This window comes from Phalangium opilio, unplaced genomic scaffold (genome assembly GCF_054372755.1).
Source record: "Phalangium opilio isolate 3A_F unplaced genomic scaffold, DU_Popi_V2 ptg000063l_1, whole genome shotgun sequence".
Lineage (NCBI taxonomy): Eukaryota > Metazoa > Arthropoda > Arachnida > Opiliones > Phalangiidae > Phalangium > Phalangium opilio.
The window spans coordinates 3,974,277-3,993,652 of record NW_028324180.1 but is presented as its reverse complement, the minus strand read 5'-3'; the positions used below and the strand labels follow the sequence as shown (position 1 = coordinate 3,993,652).

At 43.0% G+C, this 19,376-nt stretch overlaps 1 long non-coding RNA gene across 1 annotated transcript; it reads right to left on the bottom strand.

Annotated features, from left to right (window-relative positions):
- Window positions 1-9,370: 9,370 nt before the first annotated feature.
- LOC149662765 (uncharacterized) lies at window positions 9,371-9,846 on the bottom strand. Its single transcript, XR_016368623.1, has 2 exons — window positions 9,481-9,846; window positions 9,371-9,411 (listed from the first exon to the last, which is right to left on the bottom strand). It is a non-coding gene; the product is annotated as an uncharacterized LOC149662765 (long non-coding RNA).
- Window positions 9,847-19,376: the final 9,530 nt, after the last annotated feature.

Here is a 19,376-nt window from a genome sequence, read left to right as displayed (position 1 = left end):
CTCTGGGTTCTTGGAAAGAGTTTTCGTTACTAGGTATTTCATTTTGCACTGTGGATACTTTGGTATAGGATAGTTCTAGAAAGTTCTGTGTCAACATTGAGGGGCTAGCTCCTTTTCTTTTGTACGAAAGAATTTCTTTTCAATTTTTTAAAGGGATAGGTTTGAGTTTAAAGGGCTAGTAATATGTTTATAATGTTAATTTAAGGTATTTTGCTCTTAATTTAAAGATTAATCGAAAATTTTATTTGATTTTTGAGTTAAGATGGTTACAATAGTTCCTTCCCTAAATAGTGACTTTATATTGGGTCAAGATTTCCTTGAAGAAAATAGGGTCAAGCTAGATTTCGAATCTTCATAATGTCTAGTGGGTAACGTAAAGATCCCTTTTTCAATTCCATCTGAAAAAGATCCAATAGACAAGGAGATTGTAGATAGTATTAGGGACGCAGTTTCTGCAGCCCCTATCTCTGACGAACAACGTCATCAATTAGAATTCCTTTTATTGAAATTTCCTGAGTTGTTTTCAGATAAAGTAGGAAGAACAGGACTAATCTTCCATGAGATTCATACGGGAATTAGTCCGCCCATCAAATCTCAACCTTATCGAGTTAATGACCAGAAATGGAAAATAATAGAACAACATGTTAGGGAAATGTTAAATGACGGGATAATCAGACCCTCGGTATCTCCTTGGGCTTCGCCCGTCGTTTTAGTTGATCAGACAAAACGGGGTAAACCCTATAGGTTTTGTATTGATTACAGAAAACTAAATCAAGTTACCATTAAGGACCCTTATCCCTTGCCTAATATAGAAGACATGTTAGCTAGAGTGGGAAGGCCAAAGTACATTACAACACTTGACCTTAAATCAGGGTATTGGCAAGTGGAAATGCACCCTAAGAGCAGACCAAAAACTGCTTTCGTGACTCATATGGGAAAGTACGAGTTCAATGTACTCCCTTTTGGGCTGTGTAACGCCCCTAACTCCTTTCAGCGGTTAATTGACGAAATTTTTAGAGATGCCGATTACTTCCAGTTAATTGACTATTTAGACGATTTAATCTCTCTTAGCGAGGATTGGGATCAACACTTAACGTGTTTAGAATATGTCTTAAATAGATTAAAGGAAGCGGGTCTCAACCTACAGTTAAAAAAATGTCGTTTCGCTCAAAAAGAAGCTACCATATTTGGTCACATAGTAAATGAATCAGGAGTGCATATAGATCCTTCAAAAATAGAAGCTATTCAGAAATTCCCTCCTCCTAAAAAAGTTAAGGAAGTCCAGAGATTTTTAGGGATGGCATAATAGGTTTATTGGTCACTACTCCCAAATAGTAGCCCCTATTAACAAGCTTAAAAGGAAGGATCAAAAATTTATTTGGGGTATCGAACAGCAACAGGCGTTCGAAAAGATTAAGGAAGAAATCTGTAAGGCTCATCCCTTAGCTTCCTTCAGAAGGGATTCCCCGTGCATTCTCACTACAGATGCTAGTGATGCAGGGTTAGGTGCCCTTCTTTCCCAAATACAAGATAGTGTAGAAGTTCCTATAGCTTATGCTTGTACAGTACTAAAAGATGCGGAAACAAGGTATCCACTAGCGAGAAAGAATGTTTAGCCATTTGTTGGGCGGTTAAGAAGTTTAGGCCCTTTTAGAAGGTCGTAAATTCACTGTCCTCACTGACCATCAGGCTCTACAGTGGTTGTTTAATATTAGGGAACCTAATTCTCGTCTAGTTAAATGGGCAATGTACCTTCAAACCTTTGACTTTACTATTAAGCATAAAAAATGAGTAGAAAACATAGTAGCAGACGCTTTGTCGAGGGCCCCGATAAACGTTTTAAGTATTAACTTTAGTTCCTCTACTTCTAATTCTACTAGTAACCAAGATCCAACTAGTAGTAGTACAAGTCAAAATTCTACCAGTAGTAGCAGTAGTTCAACTTTCTCTAGTGATTCTGTTGAAGGTCAGATTCGTCCTCCAGGTCCTAGAGCCTTATATTCAGTCTTTGCAATAGAAGACGTAAGAAAATGTCAAAGGGAAGACCCATTTGCTTCCCCTATTATTAATTCCTTGCAAGGACCTAAATAAAAAAAAGGATAAAATTTTTGAATTTCGAAATGATCTTCTTTATAGAAGATCTTACAGGAACTATCCTGAAAAAATTTATTTACCTCCTCGGCTAAGGGGTATATAACCATTGAACAGAATTCCATTGGATCGAAATTCCATTGGACCGAAATAAAAAATAAGTTGTTCTAATTGACCGAAGCTAGCCAGCTGTTCCCAATGGACCTAATTCCCATTGAGCAGACTTCCCATTCCTGTTGGACAGAAGTCTCGTTGGAGCGAATTTCCCATTGGCGCGATTTCGCATTTTATCGTATTCCCATTGAGCAGACTTCCCATTCCTGTTGGACAGAAGTCTCGTTGGAGCGAATTTCCCATTGGTGCGATTTCGCATTTTATAATTCTATATTTATTAAGGTCCTTGAAACATTAACATGGGCCTTTTCCAAAATATTCTTATTTTCTAGGTTGGCCTAGGCTAGGCTAGGCTAGGCTAGGTTAGGTTAGGTTAGGTTAGGTTAGGTGAGGTGAGGTGAGGTGAGGTGAGGTTCGTGGAATCGAATATAGACGAATTCATTTATTCCATAAATAAGCCGGAATTCTCGTTAACAGCAGCTTCAATCTTGGGCCAAAAAGCTACGCCAGTCATCGTTCACTACCTCTAGCGTTGGCTCTTGCCAGAACGAGAATGGCTGCTTGCCCCATGTACGGTTGGTTTCTCTTCTTGTACTTAATGAATTCATCTATTACGGGGGTTTGCACTTTACGCGCTTAAAACTATAGTTATAAAAATGACCAATCTGTCGAATGGGATTCTGCCCAATGAAATTCTGCCCAACGGATTGCATCCAATGGGATATAAGCGTTTAAGGCTAGAAGCCATGAGGTTATTACATGACCACCCACTATCAGCTCATAGGGGCAAAGATAAGACCCTTAGTAAAGTGACATATAGATATTGGTGGCCTACTATAGTTAGTGACGTCCAGGATTATGTTAGAGGATGCACGTTATGCCAACAGTTTAAGGCTAGGAACAGAAAAAACCCAGGGCTAATGCAACCCTCTGAAATAACAAGTCCTTGGGACCAGATTAGTGTCGACATAATGGGACCCTTCCCTCAAAGTAGACACCACTTTAAATATTTAATAGTTTTTGTCGATTACATAACTAAATTCGTGGAAATGATACCACTTAAAACTATTACAGCTAAGACCTGTGTGCATTATTACTAGGTGGGGAGCTCCTAAAGCTATTCTTAGTGATAGAGGGGTACAGTTTACTTCAAAACTTTGGCTGCAGACGTGCAGAGCTTTTAAAATAAACGCAAAGTTTACCACTCCCTACACACCTAAAGGAAATCCCACCAAAAGAGTAAATAGAGTAATAGGCGAGTTAATATCATTTTATGTAGGGAGTCAGCATGATAGATGGGATGAATCCCTTGACCTTCTTCAATTCGCTATAAATTCCGCACCCCATGAAACCACGGGCAGATCCCCTTTCTTTTTGAATTTAGGGCGGGAGCCACGTCTCCCTTGGGATTTAGACATTGAAGAACCCATTCAGAACCCTGATGACCCCAGTCGTAGTAAGGCTTTGAAGGTTCTTAAGGAACAATTAGCATTCAGTAATGAATTGTCTAAGTTAGCTAAAGCACACCAGAATAAATACTATGACCTCCGCCATGACCCTCTTGAGTTTGAGGTAGGAACATTAGTATGGATGGAAACACATCCTTTATCAAGTACGACAGGTCAGCTTATGCAAAAGCTTAGTCCTAAATGGGCAGGTCCCTTTAAAATAGTAGCAAAACATTCTCCCGTTGTCTACGAGTTAGAAGATGCTAACTCAGGGCAGAATATAGGGAAAGTTAACTTAGAGCATCTAAAACTCTACTGCACTAATGTGGCCGTCTTCGACAATGCCGAAAATGCCCCCACTTCACAGTCGAACGTTGCAGATGAAATTGAGCCTAGTCCTTCTACGGATGGTGGTAGCGCGCACCACCAACCTGAGGAGACTTCCTCAACTACTTCATCTGAATCATCATCATCTTCTACGTCTAGGTCACCGTCACCTCAGGACGGTCAGGACGTCGATCAACCGATCATTCCTGCTATCCCAGATGTCCTTCAAACCTCAACATCCACTACTCTAGAAGATCAAGCAGCGGATCAACAGATCCCTCCTGCAGTTCAAGATGATTTACAGCAACCTACAGATTCTGATAGTGAACCGGGCATGGCCCTTTTTGAAGATCCTCCTCTCCTCCTTTTTACCTATCATGATATGAGGGCTTTTCAGCTCGATAATCCCGCAAACGATATTCCGCCTTCTGCGGCAGGGGAGGCTTCCCCGTCTGATCATGAATCAGTCGTGGAAACTAAGCTACATACACCAACATCCAGTTTTACAGAAGAAATCCTAACGCTGGAAGATAAATCAACGTCTTCTGCGAAGTCAATATCGGGACGTGCGTTACACCATTCTCATTCTTCTGGTTTTTCGGAGGAAATAATACCTCCTGAACAGATTTCTACTCGTTCGGAGGACATATCTACCCCTGAACAGATCCCTCAATCGAAATCCCAATCGTTGCGTGCGTCTGATAGTTCTTCGACCACGTTATCGGAGTCTATGAGAACTCCTCGGTTAAATAGGGCTACATTACCCGATATTTATTTAGAACCTTTTAAATTGGGATGGCAACGAGAGGTATGTAAGAGGGCTACGGTTCAGCCCGGAGGTAATGAAGTAGCCATCTATTATCGACCTCCTGATAATAAAAGATTACGGTCGAGATATGAGGTCCAAGTTTACCTTAATAATAATAAGATCCCGAACCTAACCAGGGAACATCTCTGTTATTCCCGAGAGCCAATCTCTATATTCGCATGGGAGTTTATCTCCCAAGCCAATAAGAGACAAAATTGATGTTGTATACTTGCAGATGGCTTCTAATTGGGAATTTGACCTCCCCAAAGAATTAAAAAAGCCTAAGATGACTCAAAAGTTACTTAGCAAGACGGAGCAATCATTAAGGATTTTGGAGGGCTATTGCCCGAATGATCAAGACCAACTCCCGCAATGTCTTAAGGGCGACGAACGTGGACATGTATCAAGCGATTGCTACATGCCCAATAAATATACGAATTCTGCTTACTCTTGTTCACAATGTTATACACCCGGACATACTGCAATTTCTTGCCCTTTCAAGGAAGACGACGACGAAATACTGGTGCTGGCCAGATTCAGGAGAGGAATTGGAGCAAAACACAGTTCCTCAGGCGGTCCAGGACCCGTCCCCAGGGTTTTACCCAATAACACCTCCATCTTTAAATCAAGAAGCATATGACCCTTGGTTTTTAACACCATTTCTTCCCCATCCTCCTCAACACGAGGAAGAAAAAAGGCCTACAATAGCCATCATCAAGGAGGAACCCACTGCGAAACCAGGCAAGTCACCACGCCAATGGATCCCCCTGGAGGATACCGATAGTGATGACTATGAGGATACAATGCGTTGGGAGCGCTTCGGATCAATGGGGTGGATCCCAAAAAACCCTCCAAAACTCTTAATTTCTTCAAAGGTTGCTGATGCGAAACACCCATTTATTTGGACCACTTCCATTTGCTGGCGCTGCCGCAAAGTCGGTCATCATGTTGTTGCGGACTGCCCTGGCAAAAGGAGTAAAGCTGCCTTGGCCCGGAGAGAAGCTCGTAGATTGACCCGTTTGGCAAATAACCAAAAAAAAAGGACGATCAAGAAAAGGACTTAGCTCCTGAGTGAAAAAAACAAGAGAGAGACATTTTTCTTTTTTGATACTGGTGATAATACTTGTGATACTGAATAACCCCTGCTAATAATTGTAAGGTTCCTCGGGGCAACCTTTTTCTTCTTTTTTTGATATTTTCCATATAATAAGAGTTCCTAACGAGGGGGGATGTAGCATGGATGCCAGATTCCTAGAGTTTCTACTCCTTGGATCTGGTAGGGTGTTAAGCCTCCATGCTACATAATCCTCCTCCATTTTCCTTACTGCGATATTTTGCAAGAAAAAGTTTAGTTTACTTTTGACTTCTGTCTGGAGCAGTTCCCTCCGTTTTTATTTAAACCTCTCCCAAGACGGAGTTTTGTGTTGACGAAATAGTTGCGGGATCTTTATCCCTACGTAAATTGAGTTAATCAATAAAGATTAGAAGAAATTCTTCTATATTTGGATTATTAAAGTAAGTTGTCTTTATTCTTTTTTTTATGGCCCTCGGGAGATTCTCCCTTAGTTAAATTATCATACGGAGGGTTACAATATATATATATATATTCAAAGGTAAACAACATTTTTTCTAGGATGTTATCAAACCTGGATATTAAAGAGATCATTATATGTCACCTAAATTTTGATCTCAATTATTTCTTGACCTGCTAACCATAGCTTTTCAAGCAATCGGTGACAACTTTCCAAAATGAGTAAAACAGTTGTGGTAGAATTAGACTATCTTTTGGGAAAAACCGAAAAAAAAACATAAACGGCCGACATTTATACCGAAAGAATTATCCATCGCTACCCTAGAATCAAAACCCTCAGTCATACCACGTCAACCCCGATAACAGAAGAACTAATTTTTATAATACAAAATACATCCATGGCATTTCTTTCCGAGATGGTGACGTACCTTCTTATACTATCGGCATGTTTTAATTACGCAACGCGAGACTTAGTCAAATATTTTTCTAAAGGAAAAGAAAAATGCACGTTTTTAGATGAAACTTTTAAAATTAAAGACGTTATTGATTTAAATAAAATTGGTTGACCTAAGGCAACGGAAATTGAGGATGAGCCCCCCCCCCCTTAAATGCTTAATTCCCCATCGATTTCTATCGTATCGGGTAAAATCATGCGCTTTTGAGAGAAGCGTCATGTACGCTTTATATTGGTATATAAGTAAAGAAAATATTCCCATTTAAATTTTGTTTTTAATTGTTCATTTTGTTTTTCTCAATTATTTTGTATTCGTTTTTGTAATTAAATATTTTTTAATGTATATATCGATCTTATTTATTTAAACATCATACACTTTTTTAACTAACTTCCTGACAACACTGTAGTGAGGTAGCAGCGAAGTGTTCCTTAATTTTCTGTGGCTCTTTTAGTTAAAACTATGCATTACCCACAAAACCCAGTAATAGACGAAATAGTAGGCCAAATAGACCATACGTTAGCGTTGGAAACTAGGGGTTCTGCGTTAAACCTTGAAGACCTTGGGACTGGGGAATCGCATTTTTTAGGCCGAGCAAATCGGGTGTTGCCAAACCAATTTAAAATGAAGACATAAGAGGTTCCATTTAAAATTTTATACACAGAAAACGAAAAAACTCTCTTTCACGCGTCTAACATCAGCTGCTGACGTCAATGATTGAAAAAAATCAACGGTCCGTCGACTTCTTTACAGTCCCTTTATTACATTTATTAATGAAACTTATTATCACGCCAATAGAATTACTCCATCATAAATGGCTTTGGTAGCGTGAAGTAAGGGTAAAATTTATAACAAAAGGAATAGAAAGACCTCATGGAATGCCCCCAATTTAAGAAAGGACAATAAATTCCGATGTATCTAAAAAACTGTTAGTCAAACTCTCAAACACCAATTCGAAAATAGGAACAGGGCCGAATTAACAATTTTTTGGGCCCTAAGCAAGGCTTTAGTTCCGGGCCCTAGCCCCCCACAGACCACAGTTAAAGAGAATCTAAGAGACATATTATTTTTCATATCTTTAATTGACTTAACACTTAACTGCATATTTAAATTTCTTTTTGAACTCAATAGTTAAATTTCTTTCTTTCTAACTCAAAACATTTATCAATTATCTATAATAGTCTATGAAGTCGTTTAGTAAATCCTTTTCAATATATATCAAAGATAAAGAACTTAATTTATCCTGGGCTAATGTGGTTCTTAAGTAGTTTTTCACTCTTTTTAAAGCTGAAAAGTATCTTTCGCCACTTGCATTGCAAACAAGTAATTTCTCAAAATAATTTGGAAAAGTTGAAATGAAATTATTGGTACGAATGAAGGAATGAAAAAATTCTAGGTTTTTGCTTTCTTCATTCTTCACGAAATGCTTGAAATGTAGTAGTTCGTTTTCAAGCTCTTCAAAATTTAAATCATTTAAATACGTTTCTGCCAATTCTTGGAAAGCTCCAGAAAAAGATTCACCGGGGGCATTAATGTTAAAAATAGGTTTGAACTTTTCATCAGTGTCCTTGTTAACTTCAGATTGTTTTTTAGTATTTGTCATTAGATTGTCACATAAGACGTAAAACACTTTTGTTTTGAAAGCGTCCCGTCCACTCAGTGTGTTATCATCGTTTCTAGCCACATCGTATGATGTGCATCTACGATGAGGCTCCTAGTTTGGCCTGCCCTGTTGTGTTCGTACTCATACCAGTAGACGTGAAAGAGTAGCGCGTTTGGCAGTATAGAATTTTTCGTTCGTCATTTAAGTGAGAGTGAATGGGAGAGAATTGTGGTGAGGTGATTTTTACGTTCTTGTATTTTAAGAGGATGGGGATTATAATAGTAACTTTAAGCATTTGCATTTAATTGTACCAGTAAGGTAAAGAATTTTAAATTGTGTTTTACGATTGCTCGACGTATTTAAAGTGAGATAGAGGATTATGGTGTTACCCTTATTGAAATGGAAGGTTTAATACTACCTTTAAAATTCCTGTCACCCGTCGACAATAAGGGTTTCACGCTTTCAATCCCGCTCCCCTATTTCAAAATCCAAAGAAATCGAGGGGAATTTTTAAAAAGCAAAAGAAAGTATATTCCGACGTTATATTTAGAATGGTCTTGAGGAGATGTTTATTATTAGAAGTTACGTGTATTTCTCCACTAATCGAGAAGAATTTTGAAAGAAAGTAATAGGTTCTGGCCCTGGATATTACAATTATAACATAAGTAAATTTATTGAAGTAAGGATTAATGGTAATTAATTTTGTTAGGGCATCGAGGTGCTATTCACTCTCATTTTCTGTACCACTGTTAAAGGATGCTCATAGTGGGGATACTCACGTTTTCCGTTCGTGTCACACTATTATAATTATAACAGAAGTAAAAAAAACTGAAGTTATCATTTTAAAACAGTTAAGGTAACGCATCGAGAGCTCTTCACTCAAATTTTCTGTACGCCTGTCAAGTACGGTACGATGTGGCTACTATTACGAAACCAACCCTTGGGTCGCCTTGTTCTTTCCTGCGCCTTCATCAAAGAACCGTTTACGTATTATCCCCCCTTTCTTCGTTACTTTTGTAAATTATCTATTTTGTGAGCTGAGCAATTATTTAAAATATTTCAAATTATCACGAACGCCCTGAATAAAGCTTATCAAGGAATCATACAATGCAACTCCAGTGTTTAATGACGGTCAGTAACAACACGGATTCAAAATGATATTTCTTTCTCCGAGGATTGCGACTTCTGAAAATACATTTCCATTGAATTTTCAAGTTTCTTTTCGTCTTTTTCTTTCTTCCTTAATAAATTGCCATAAAGTTTTTGGTAACGGGTTTTTCAACATTAGGCTGCCGTTACATCTGACATGACTTTTCCGTGGTGTCAGTGACGTTATGTTTTGGTAGAGAAAGAGGGGGAAATATATTTTTTGGTTTTTCATTTTCTCAATTTTTGAAAACTAGCTGATTACGGGCCCCTCAGATATCCGGGCCCTAGGCAATTGCCTAACTTGCCTAGTGGTTAATCCGGCCCTGAATAGGAATGGTTTGAATAATTTTGATAAATTTAGTTTTCAAATAAATTATATATATTAACGATATATATCTAGGTCCTCAACCTAATCGCATCATTATGGAATAATTGTCCAACGCGGCGTTCAAGGGCAGTTGCGCTCTGAATCCCTTTAACTTTAAAACTTACGATTTAAAGATTTTGTCTCTGTACCTCAATAACGAACAAATGCCATCGAAACCTTTGTAACGGGGATCCCGTTACAAGGGTTCACCACCAGGTGGAGCGACCTAAAGAATGATACCAGGGATCCCCGCTAGATGGCCCGGAAAGCTGAACCTGAGACCTGTCGTCTGCTCGACTCCCGGATTGGCTGTTCCCCAGAGGCCCGAGGGAATATATTCAAACGTAGACCGGGAATCGGGGCAGTTGAAGAGGTACCGGCATCAGAAGCAGTTAATAATACTTTATAGACTAATTGATTTTATTTACTTAATGATTGTTGTTTAACGGATTGTATATTTATTGTTACTAACGTATTGTATATATAATTTAACCGGATTTACATGTTAATAAATACATTGGATTTCACTGAAATTACGTAGTCGTGTGTTTCCGGGTCTCAGTGGAAAGCGCGCGATTACAAATGGTGCCCCGAGTGAGGAACAACTTTTGAATTTCGCGCCATTAATACGGACTTGTGTTTGATACGGACGTTTGACACTTGTGCTTTCACCGAGTGAGCTTCATTGTTGTACGCAGCTCTTGAACTTGTCGGCTGATGTACTTTTTCTGTGTTCCTTCTGCACAACGTGGGAATTTGAACACTCTACAGTGAGCCCCTGACTCGGCCTGGGGGGATCTTTGAGGGTGTTCCGCAGTCAACGGGAACACTACCAGCACGGCCAACCAGGAATCTACGAACGATAAGTCGATCTTACAAAATTTCTGTACTCGGTTTTTTGAACACTCTGTATTTTTGCCCGGTGGGCGTGAGCAAAGGGGTTGTGTAGGATTCCCTAGTGGGCTATCTCTTGCTCTCGGGACCGCGTGATAGGGCGGGGCTTAAATTTTTGGCTTCTTTGTTTGCTAGCACCCCGTTTTCTTTCGGAAGCCATTCCAGGTTGATTGCCGTACTAGTTGTATCACGAGATTTTTGAGTTCGCCCAACCACGAAGAAAAGTTTTTCTTTATTATTTTCCTGATTGCCTTTGCCTTATTAAATTATCACCAATTCTCGGTAAGGGTATGAATTTACCTCTTACTTAGGGTCAATTTAATTTTGGACTGAACCGTAAACCATTTATCCTAAGCCTCGGTCGCTATTATTGTTACCGGGCTGAGTCATTGCGCATAGGTTTAGCCTACCTTCAGGGGCTGCCAACTTGGGCCTTGGTCTTATTGTCAAAGTATTGATTAATTTAAGTGGCTTTCTTATTTTTTTTTTGAATTCAAAATGGGGCTCTATTTTATATGGGATCAAATAATTCTCCCTTATTTTATCCCATTTGCGGTCACGGTGACTTTGGGATATGTGGGCTATTTGCTATACCGGGAAGTCAGTGTGACCGTGGGATATAATCGACATACCCCGTTACATGGGTTTAATATCTTCCCCAACCTCGTCAGAGTATTTATCCCCAGTTGCCAACTGGTCATGTTAAACATCCAGGGCCTCCCATACCCTTGACATTAAATCCAAACCCTGGCACAGCGTGTCAGTTGCCACCTCGGTCCGGCTCTTCTGAATTAATGGTCCGGTTCCTTAAGGATTGTGATTTGAAAAGTAAGGGCTTTAACGGCTCAGGACCTTCACATAAGGCCAATTCCAGTAAATCATCCAGGTCGGGTAGTATCTTACGACCTTCCGAGTTAGACGCCGTGGATATTCAACAGAGACAGGTTTTAGCCTCTGCCCCCCCTCAGGTTTCCTTCGTCCAGCCAGGAACTGTCAAACCGCCCATCTCCTCATTACCAAGGAATCAGGGTGCCGTACCTAATAGTCCGGCTAGACCAAAAAGTCGTAATTCTCCGGGGGAATCCCCTCGCATGGTAGTATCTGGCAATAGCTCGGGGTAGGAGCCCTGTTCTTCTACCCCAGCATGTTCCGGTGGTCAATCCGCCACAAACACCACCTCGAGTAACTCATAGGGTTATGGGAACCAATACCTCACCCCCTGCTGCCCTAGCTCAGCATGTTCCGGTGGTTAATCCGCCACAAACACCACCTCGAGTAACTCATAGGGTTATGGGAACCAATACCTCACCCCCTGCTGCCCTAGCTCAGCATGTTCCGTTGGTTAATCCGCCACAAACACCACCTCGGGTAACTCATAGGGTTTTGGGTACCAATGCCTCACCCCCTGCTGCTTCAGCTCAGCATGTTCCGGTGGTTAATCCGCCACAAACACCACCTCGGGTAACCCATAGGGTTATGGGTAACAATACCTCACCCCCTGCTGCTCCAGTTCAGCATGTTCCGGTGGTTAATTTGCCACAAACACCACCTCCAGTAACTCATAGGGTTATGGGGACCAATACCTCACCCCCCTGCTGCTCCAGCTCAGCATGTTCCGGTGGTTAATTTGCCACAAACACCACCTCCAGTAACTCATAGGGTTATGGGTAACAATACCTCACCCCCTGCTGCTCCAGCTCAGCATGTTCCGGTGGTTAATTTGCCACAAACACCACCTCCAGTAACTCATAGGGTTATGGGGACCAATACCTCACCCCCCTGCTGCTCCAGCTCAGCATGTTCCGATGGTTAATTTGCCACAAACACCACCCCGAGTAACTCATAGAGTGACTGGAACCAATATGTCCCCGCCGGGGTACCCCACTAACCCGGTACAGATAGTAGCAACTCCCGCCGGCGGCTCACGTTATAACCCTGTTCTGGGACAGTCTATAATGTTGCCCAACTTCTCGGGTCGGGAGGATCCCAAGTTATACTTACGTCAAATGGAAATGTTTATTCGGCATCATAAATTTGAGGTCCAGGACCTAGAGTTATTTATACCCCTGTCACTAAAGGAAGACGCCCTCAGCTGGCGGGAAACCCTTAGTCGCTATGCTAATCGTCCCGGGGATTGGGGATATTTTCTTCAACAATTCAAGTAGGAATATTTGTCCTCCCGAAGGGACAGAGAGATTAGGGTCGCCCTATATAGTATAAGACAGGCTGTAGGGGAAGATCTACAATCATACCGTAGACGAGTAGTACAGTTGAATGAAACCTTAGTCGACCCTCTTGACGAACACGAGTTAGTCTAAATTTTAATTACCAATGTTTTACCGGAAATCACCTTGCTGTTGCCGGAGGGTTTATGTCGTACCATGGCTCAAGTGCAACGAGAGTTTAAGCGTATCCAGAGCGGTTTCGACCGAAAGTATACCCCAGGAGAAACAGGGGGGTATACTTCAGGTCCTGGCCCAAGAGTGCGTTTTTCCGGTCCTCCCGGGACCGCGGCCAGTAATACCGGACAGACGAGTGGCCCTAATAGACCACCACTATCCCAGGCATGCTATCGTTGTGGTAGTTTTGGCCACCTTCGTCGGGATTGCCCCAGACCCGCGGGTACCCCACCTCGCCCGGCTCAAGCGAGAAATTTACCGGCGCTTCCACCTGTTGCCCCACAAGGCCCGGCACCAGGTTCGGGAAACGCTTAGGACGCATCCTGGAAGGGTCTCAGGATGTGCGCCGGAACACACAAGACCTGCTTCACATGAATTCAGTCAGGGGGGATAGTATTAATGACAGTCGACTTAAGGGTATAGTAATTCAGATCGCTTGCAAACCATGTATTGCTTTTCTTGATAGTGGGGCAGATCATAGTATTGTCGCCTGGGACTTTTTACATAAACTAGGAGTCATTTCGTTGGTTGTTCCTCAGTCGAAGATGGTCAAGGGTGTAACTACGACTTCCGTGGGTTATATTGATTTGGAGATAGATTTGGGGAGGCAAATGGGCACAACACCGGTACGAGTCCACGTTTTGACGAACTGCGAGCTAGCATCGACCATGAACGTAACGAATTCCGGTATTGTAGATATACTCTTCCCCTCATTTATTTGAGAGACCTTGCGCCCGGGTTCACCCAAAACCAAGAACTCGACACAGGGACAGTGGATGTGACCCAGTTAAACATGGGTACGCTAACGGAACGAGAAGTGGAGGACTTAATGAAAATCTGTCAAGAATTTTCCTCCCTTTTCTCCGGTCGTCCGGGTAGAACTCACCTATTACGACACCGTATCAAGTTAAAACCAGGGACTGTCCCTATCCACCGACAACCGTATAACCATAGCCGGGTGGCTAGTGAAGAAATAGATAATCAGGTCAGGGACTTATTGCAACAGGGGTTAATCAGGCCTTCAGATAGTCCGTGAGCGTCGCCTACTATAGTGGTGGGAAAGAAAAACAACCGAGAAACGAATGTGTATAGACGTTACCCGATTAAATAGTGTTACTGTGGATGATCCCTACCCGGTGCCACGCATCGAAGATATCATAGATTCTATGCGAAAGCCCAAATATATCACTAAGCTTGACCTAAAGTCCGGATACTGGCAGGTAGAGATGCATCCGGATGATATCGAAAAAACGGCATTTGTCACCAGGGAGGGAAAATTTGAATGGCTCGTAATGCCGTTCGGGTTAAAGAATGCCCCATCCACATTTTTTTGGTTGATGAATAAAGTTTTGAAATATGCGAGACGATTTGGGGTCGGTGTATACCTGGATGACATTGTCATCGCTAATGCTAACTGGGAGGAACACCTGGAACCTCTCCGGTATGCGCTTTCACAGCTGAAACACGCCGGTTTAACGCTTAATTTAAGAAAATCGAGTTTTGGAGTTTCTAAGGTTGCGGTGCTCGGCTATGTAGTAAGCGCGCAGGGTGTACAGATTGACCCAGAGAAAGTAGACGCAATTAGGAACTTCCCCAGACCACGAACCATAAAACAGGTTTTATCCTTCTAAGGGATGTGTGGGTTTCACTCCCGGTTTATCCCTCATTTCGCGGATCTTACGGCCCCTTTTAATCGATTAAAACGTAAACACCAGCGATGGCGGTGAGGCGATGAGGAAGAGCAATCTTATCAGGATTTAAAGCAGGCTATAGCGGAAGCAGTTATGCTACAGGCCCCAACCCCGGATGGGAAATTTATTGTTACTACAGATGCCAGTGGCATCGGTATTGGGGGGATGTTAACCCAGATTCAAGGGGGAGTGGAAGTGCCGTTGGCATATACCAGTCGTCTCTTAAGACCTTCAGAATTAAAATATAGTACTCCAGAGCAGGAGGAATTACCGGTTGTGGAAGCCGTCCGTAAATTTCGCCACTATATAGAGGGCCGGGAATTTGCAGTTTTATCGGATCACAGGGCGTTATGCTGGTTACTGCGCTTGAAGGATAAGAAAAGTCGGCTTATGCGGTGGGCCTTGGAGCTACAGGAATTTATGCCGTTCGAAATCCTGCATAAATCCGGACGGGAAAATGGGGTTGCCGATGCCTTGTCTCGATGCCCGGTATCAGATTTGGACACAGTCAGTCCAAAGGTCTTAGAGACGGACGACATAGATCAGTCGCCCGGTCGCGACCGTCAAGCTTTCCGGGTCAATATGGTATCCTGTAACCCAGTAGCATTAGGTCTCTCGTTAGACGTGGCAACTAAGGCCGATATTAAGTTAGCACAGGCTAGTGATCCGTATTGGCAGTCTATTAGACAGGACTTAGAAAATGGAAAGGCGTCAAAATTGTATATACTAATGGATGATATGATATACCGGATAGCCCAGGGTTTTCAACCGGAAAAGGTAGTTATTCCCACCGCGATAGTACCGCGGATATGTCAAGCCTACCATGACCATCCGTTATCGGGTCATAGAGGTCGTACCGCTACGTATAAACGGTTGCAAGCTAAATACTACCATCCGAAGTTGTATTCCCTGGTACAAGATTATGTCCGGGGATGCGAAACTTGTCAGAGATATGAGTAGGAATACTAAGAAACCAGGTTTAATGATTCCTTCTCATAAAATACATCCCTGGGATTTGGTAGGGATTGATATTATGGATCCTTTACCTGTATCGAAATCCAAGAATAGGTTCCTGGTAGTAATGGTAGATTATTTTACCAAGTACGTAGAGATATTTCCGGCGCTGAGTGTTACCGCCCCTATACTGTGTAAGATCTTACTACAGTATGTTTCACGTCACGGTACTATGACAGCCTTATTATCGGACAATGGGCCTGAGTTCATAACTGTATTATGGAAGCGCTTGTGCCGAATGTTAAAAGTTCAGTTAAAATTCACGTCCCCATATCATCCCCAGGCGAATATGACAGAAAGGGCAAGTAGGGTCATAGGCGAACTCATGAGTATTTATACAGGGAATGTCCATACGAAGTGGGACGAAAGCTTGCCCCTTATTCAGTTGGCCATTAACAGTGCCATACATACTTCCACTGGTTCATCCCCCTTTTATTTACATCATGGTTATGAGCCTACGATACCCTAGGATGAGCGTACCTTTGCCGGGATACCCGAGGACATCGAAGGAGAGATTAGGGGTTATGAGGATGGGCCGCTCCGGGAATGGCAGTTGTCCATTGACTTTTCTCAGGAAATGAATGAGCAAGCCAGTGCCAAACAAAAACGCTTCTATGACCGGAACTATTCCGATGGGGAGCTAGAAGTGGGGCAATTAGTGTGGAAAGCAGGACAAGTTCTCGGCTAAGTTAGCTCCAGCTTGGGAGGCTCCCTATAGGGTAGTCGAAAAGATATCACCAGTTTCCTATGTTATCATGGATTTGGAGTCAGGTGCTTTGGCCGGTACTTGGCATATCAATCAGTTGAAACTACTACTGAACTCGGTGGTCCTCGAAACCCAGGAAATCACGGAGTTTGAGATCCCACCGGTAATACAGGAACTGGAGAACGATGCAGACCCAGGAGATGAGCCAGAGCATGAGCTGGTTGCAACACAGAACGAAAGATCGTTTATTGAGGCAGATTCCCGGGACGGTCAGGAGAATGTCTGGGATACGGTGACCGTTAGATTATATGACTTCCGGCCTCGTCAAAACCAGGCAGAAGGGGTTGTCGATAGGTCGTCAACATCGATAGATGTAGAACCAGATATACCCGTTCCGACTCTTGACATGCCAGTAGAAAACGACTCGGTTCCCACCCCGATACCACGGCGGGAATATAATCTCCGACGCCGGGGTCGAGTTGAGGAACAGGAAGAGCAACGGGTAGACCTAGCGGTGGCAGGTCCTTCCGGGGAAGGAAGGCGGAAGCGTGGGGTTCAGAGGGACCCGGGGTTGGGCAAAGCTCAGTCAAGGACTCCCACGGGGATAAGTCAAAGTCAGAGTACCCAGGATGACTTGTTAATGGCTCCTTTCCAGTATGGGTGGAAAGGGGAAATAGTTTTAAGAAAGGATACCGGGGGTCGAATTGGGGATGTGTACTATTATACCCCGGAACCAGTTAGGGAGAAGTTACGATCATACAAACAGATTTCAGCTTTTCTCGGAACACATCGCGACCAAGCCCGGCGGTTGGGAATGCAGAATTTTAGTATGAAGCCCCAACCGTTTGCGTATCCCCCATTTGAGATCCTCCGACATGTTCTATGGTAATGCACGCCCGGTCGTACTCCTCCTGCTTTCCGTTTCGTTTTATTTGCAGTTGCTTGCTTAGGATTGTTTAGCATGGACCTTTTGAACGAAATGCGGCTAGCATAAGTCTCTTTTTACCTTTCAGGCCATGGCAGATTCACGCCCAAAATCTTATTGGGACCAACTTTTTGGTTTAAGGGAAGCGTCGTCAAGTGACGAAGACGATATTCCCACCACCCGGCCGTTAGTGGTGGAGATTACCGGGGGCGGACAATCTGGAAGACGCGGGCGCGTCGGCTAAGGACATTCCCACCACCCGGCCGTTAGTCGTGGAGATTGCCGGAGGAGCGGACAATTTGGAAGACGCGGACACGTCGGGTGAGGGGTCAAATATGGACGAAACGACGGGTTTGGCGGCCACATCTTCCCCATCCGTGGAGGAGCAGATGATGGCCCTCGCTATAATAGACGGTGCTCCGGTGAACACTGCAGAAGAAGCGGGGCCACCTCCCCGCTATGTGGACATATTCTGTTCACTGCCCTGTTATGCGTCCCGGACTGGAACTGACATTATGCATTTTTCCCGGCATGTCCGGGCCCTTCCGGAACGTTTCCCGGAGGGATTTAAAGGATGTGTATCCCACTTTGGCGCCATTCCGGACGAACTTAACATTGATTTTATAAAATCGGTCTTGGCAAATTCCGGGGTTCTTGGTGCGGTTGGCATTCCGCCCTTATATGCTAAAGTCTACCTACAAGATGAGCGCATAGAACGCCAGTTGATCCAAGCCCTGGCTTTCTCTAAAGTCCGCGCGATCGGCGCAATTCGATTCGATTGGATTCTTCCCGAGTCATCGATCTTTGCCCCGGAAATCCAAATTCAGGCCTTCCGGCTACAGTTGCGTTTAGTCACGAACTACGATTACCCGGTGCTAATTTCTTGCAGAGAAGGGCGACAGGAAAAGGATGCCTTCAGAACCTGTTACTGTCTGCTAGGGGAAGTACTCCCTCCCGGACACGTCATCGTCTTACTAAATGTTTCCGGCGGTCGCGACGTGGCCGAAAAATTCCTCGCCCGGTTCCCCCGGTTATACCTTGCTCTATCCCCGGCTATGGAGCCGCAATATATGCGTAGGTTTCTTATCGGTATCCCGGTAGAGCGCCTACTAGCGCAGTCGGGGCGCCGATGTTCGCGCCGACCCGTGGAGCGTCCTCAGCCGTGCCATCCCCTGGACTGGTTTTTACCGTAATCGAACGAATCGCGCAAGCCAAAGCATTACCGGTCGCGGACGTAGCCGCTATTTTGTGGTCAACTTCTCAGAAGTTGTTCCGATATTCCAGTTAAGCCCGGAGGAGGATGGATTAGTTTTCCAGGATTATCCGATTAGTTTATTTGTTTTCTTTGATAATTAGGTCATATTGACCGTCTATGTAACATTTTTTCTCTTGTTGGAACCCAGTGTTGTTCTCCTCTTTCCCCGGAAGAATGGATTTGAACACCACCATTTTTCTTGAGTCATTCCCGACCCCGTTTTCTTATTTAGTGATTAACTGTATCAACAAACCTTACTTTATTTTTCATAATACCGGGGTAGTTATTCTTGCTTTAACAAAAAACAAAAAAAAAACATTATTCTACGTTTATTTTGATTCTTTTTGTACGTCATGATGGCTAATTTTCCCCAAAGTGGGCATGTCCCCTTAATGGCGTTAGCTTGTTATCGAATTTATTCCCCAACACGGTTGCATACTGCTGAATAATAACACCCTAAAGGAACACTTTTTAGAACTCTACAATAGCTATGGGAATTATATGATATCCGCCTGTTAGGTAATCTCGGGATTGGGAGCGAAGATGTTTTTACATGAATTGTGCTAAAAGAGCCTAAAATAGAATACCAAACAATGAACATA